We start from the raw sequence: 4710 nt of genomic DNA, 5'->3' as shown, positions 1-4710 counted from the left end.
CCAGGCCACTAGATGGTTTTAAATGTATTTTAAAAAATTGTTCCATGTAAAATAAAGCTTTCCGAATTGCAATTTGTTTCCTGTTCAAGGATTAATTCCATATGTCTACACATTTATAAAGATTTTATTTATTTATTTTTTAGAGAGAGGGGAAGAGAAGGAGAAAGAAAAGGAGAGAAATATCAATGTGTGGTTTCCTCTCACGCTCCCCCAAATAGGGCCCTTGCCGGGAAGCCAGGCATGTGTCCTGACGGGTAATCGAACTAGCGACCCTTTCCTTTGCAGGCCAGCACTCAATCCACTGACCTACACCAGCCAGGGCCATATGTATATGCATTATATTCATCTAGTCATCCATGGGTGGACACTGGGCTTGTTGCAGTCTCTCAGCTGTGGTGAATATGCTACTGTAAACATCATGTACAAATATATCCTCAAGCCCCTGCTCTCACTTACTTAGGGTTTATATCCAAGAGCAGAATTGCGGGATCACGTGGTGGTAATTCCGTGCTTAGATTTTTAAGGAACTACCATGTTGTTTTGTCGCATAGGCCTCTGCCTACCAGTACTCACTGGACATGGCCTGGGGCACTCACTTGGCCCATCCTGCCTGTGGTGAACCCCCACACACATGTCCCCAACTGGAGCCAATGTGGGTACTGAACCGGCCCTAGTGGTTCTTACCAGGAATGCAAGATGCACCTCAGCAGCCGTCGTCAGGGAACTTTGGAAACACGGGGTTTATTACTGACAGGTCCTGCTGGCTACATGGGAAGGTTACAGGAAGAGAGAGAGAGAGGTCAGGGTCCTGGAGTTCTGCCTTCATTGTGGTCAAGGCAGGGGTGCCTAGGTGAGAATTAGGGTGCAGGGATGACAAAGTGGGGTCATAGTGTGGTCAGTTATCTAGGTTACCCAAGGCGTTCTGAAGGGGAACTTATGGGTGGGGAAATCTGGATGCTAATCTAACTGTTTTGCCAGAAGCTATTACAAGGCCGGCAGCATTCCTATTTCAGACGGGTATCTTTGAAATGGGTGCCTTAATGTTAAATGGGTGCACTTACATTACAATCAAAAAGCTAGCACCAGGCACTTACACCACATGTGTCCTTGTTATTTGTGTGTGTGTGTGTGTGTGTGTGACCCAGAAATGTTTTCTCCTGCTTGCAGTAGCCTTCTGTTAATGGCACAAAATCGTGTTAGTTTCTTTCTTTGTTTTTGCCATTTAACATCGTCACACAATCCTATTCTGAAAGGCATGCTCATTAAAAACGCAGCAAAACCAAAACCTGACGACCTTAGTCACCAGATTTGTTGTGCAAGGGGAGGAACAGGGTGGAGGAGGAAGGGGTTTCTTACAAGGTTTTTCACGAGGGTCACGTTTTCTCCTTCAAAGGGAGGGACTTCGAAACACAGGTGAAACAACTCGAACAGAAGTACTCCCGAAACGGAGCCAGACAGAATGGCCTGCACCGTAGACCACGGTCCTGAGACCACTCCAATGGGCCCGGCTCACTGGAGCAGCACCCCCACGCCCGCCCCCAGGGTCCCGCTGGGGCTCCAACAGGCTGTGTGTTCAGACAGACTTCAAACTCCCGGTGAACTCAACTGGGCCCCAACCGACGCGCATCTTCCCTGTCCTCCCCGCATGGCTCCTGAGGTCCCATAGCCAGGGCTCTCATCTGTGGAGAAGGGCCAAGGCTGTGAGGGGGGGATCCACACCAGCCCCCAAACCTCCCCTCACAAACTACAGTATAAACCATACATAACGATTCTGTCTTACACATTCACTGTCATGCTGACCTGCTGCAAAGTGTGACTTTGGAAAGAACAACGACGCAGTGGGAGACAACACTGACCTCCCCTAGGTAACTTCTCATGGTTCTTATACAACATTCCAAGCCCCGCAAGTCCCCTGTCCAAGGAGAAATACTAGGTCCTCAAGGGCGTCTCGGATCCAGCTCTCAGGGCCACTTAGTTCTGGCTCAGTCAGGCCCAGTCCTCCTTTTCCTTCCTGACGGCACCCAGCACCCTGCAAGCACCGAAGACCGAGCTGCTGGCTGAGGTGAAGTGAAACTCACTGTGTTTCAAAGGCTGAGCCTTAGAAATGGCCATCATCCATCCGGCAGGGTCCCGGCCAAAGGGACAGACAGATGGGAAGAAACTGTGCAGCCGCGGGAGGAGAAGGGGAAAGGGGGGAGAACAAGAGAGGTGGGCAAGCAGAGGACCTGTGCAGGGCAGGCTGGAGGAGGTGGGACCGCTTGAGGGGACCCAGTCAGAGGGGCTGTTAGCACCAGGTGAAGAGTCTGTGGCATAATGGAGACAGGAAGGAGCCCCTCCCCTTCCCCTTCCCCTTCCCCTTCCCTCCTCACTGAGGGCCCTCAGGACCCCTTCCCAAGGGCTGGATGCAAATCTCAACACTGGAACAGCCTCTTAGGACTGAGCTCCCCCAAACCAAAGCGGGAAGTCTGATCCCAGCCCAGGGCTCCACTACACTACATTTTCATTAGCAGCCCCGCCCCCCTCTTCAACGCCCACCAACAGTGCAAAGGGCTCTTCCTCCACATCCTCATCCAAGTTTGTCATTTTCTGGTTTTCGGTGGTGGCCATCCTCAAGGGTGGGAAGTGGCGGATGCACAGTTTGAACAGCTCTTTCTATCTAGATGCTAGAACCTAGAACCTGGGAACAGGGTCTGGGATTTTGAGGAAGAGTGCTCTGAGAAGGAACTTAGCCTAGGGCCGCCCCTTTCCTCCTTAAGATTGGATGATGCCACCCAGTGTCTCAATTAGGCCAAGAACGCCCTGCCTTGCAGAGCTCGGGCAGGGGGCCCTGGGGCTCTCAGTGTGGGTTGGACTTGCTGTTAGTCACCCCCAAAACACAGATGATACTCTGTGATTACCTGCAGAACTCTAGCTGTTCCTGTTCTCTCCGGGACACCTGGGGCTCCAGAAGTTCTGGGGTTTTTTCCACAGTACTTTTTGAGCTCGTGTACGTAAAGTAAAACACACAGGTCCTATTGTGCCTGCTGACTTCTTGTGTAAGTAAAACATCTGTGTGACCAGCATCCAGGTCAAGTTCCAGGGCATTTCTAGCACCCAGAAGGTGCCTTCATGCCCTCCCAGCTTCCTTGGTCCATCTGAAGTACTCTGATGTGGCCTGTGTCCCGGTTCCTTTCTCTGGCTGGGGCCGTTGTATCATGTGAACACCAAAGTGTCTTCCTTTCTCCTCCTTTTATGCACATTTGTGTTCTTCCCACTTTGGAGCCAAGGTGAGTAACGCTGCCATGGACACGGGCGTACGTTCTCACCCCTCTTGAGTTGTTTTCCTAAGTTGTATTATTTCACAGTCTCACCTGCAAGGAATGAGAGTCCCACTTGTTCCATATCCCAATCAACAAAAACATTGTCCCCGGTTCCCTGTGTTGCAGAGATTTGCAAAGAATTTGTCTTCCTTTCCCTCCTGTCTGCTCCAGCGGTGCCCTCTGCCCCTCCAGTCGGTTAGATTCTAGTTGATCCAGGAGTATGATGGGGGTGCAGGTTGGGCCGAGGGGACGCCAGAGCCTCTCCGGGAAGCCAGCCTTTGCAAATTCTGGTGCATCTAGACAAGGTTCAAGAACGAAGAGAGGTGCAGACATATGCGTGACCCTGGGGCACCTTCCACCCACTTGGTGCTTAGTCTGCTCAGTCGGGCTTGGCCGGTAGCACATTGGTTTCCTGTCTAGCACGTTGCAGGGACGTGCTGGACTTCAGGTAAGTTTATTGTCCCCACTCCTCGCACCTCCTCCCCAATGCTGCTAGTCCCTGATCAACCATTTTCCTTACCTCGGTGCTGAGGCCATTTAAGACACTTTATTTAATATGTCACCCTGACCTCCACGTCACTTGGAATGTTCCGCTGTGTCCCAGACTTCTCGTGTGTCTATTCTAAAGCCCAGAAAGAGAAGGTGCAGAGCAGTCTCTCTTTCTCCACTGTGGCGGTCCGTGCCATAGATTCTTCTTCGCCATGTCTTCTCACGAGACTTTCAGGACCGAGTGGTTCCTGGTGAAGAAACGACAGCTAAATAGGCCCATTGCCCAGTGGGTTCGGGTGCAGACTGGCAATAAAATGGGGTGCAGCTGCAAGAGGAGACGTTGGGGAAGAACGAATGTGGGTTCATGAGGAATGGCACATAGGACATGGGTCCGTCTTATGTTCCGTCCAGCTTGTCTGCCCCTTGAAATCGCTTAAAGGTTACTAGTATCTAGATAGCTGGGCTTTTATGTAGGGAAAATGTTGAAAAAATGATTTTTCTCTGTTGATTTTTTTTGGCAATAGTTGGTAGGTTCATTAATAAATGTGAGGCCATTAATAAGAGGAGGGTAAGAGGAGAAGAGAAAGAGGAGAGAAAAGAGGTGAGCTCACCGAGAGGGGCCGAGAACCTCCCAGCATCCCACTATACCCAGGGGAGTCATAACCTCCATTATGACAGTTTCTACTTGTACAAGACTTCTTTGCACATGATGATGTTTTTATGTGAGGAGTAGAATTTTAAGGTGTGTGCATTGGGTGTATTTACTCTCCTGTTCCTGATTTCCACACACGCCCCTCCTCCCCCAAACCCTTCCCTTCTCTTTCTCTAGACCCATTTCCTCTCATTACTGCCTCCTCCCACTGAGTTATTGCCAAATTGTTGTGATTTCTATATCTCTGTTGACCCTCCCCAGTGCAGAGGG

Source organism: Desmodus rotundus, chromosome 9, assembly GCF_022682495.2.
Source record: "Desmodus rotundus isolate HL8 chromosome 9, HLdesRot8A.1, whole genome shotgun sequence".
Classification (NCBI taxonomy): Eukaryota; Metazoa; Chordata; class Mammalia; order Chiroptera; family Phyllostomidae; genus Desmodus; species Desmodus rotundus.
Note: the sequence above shows the minus strand (reverse complement) of the source record.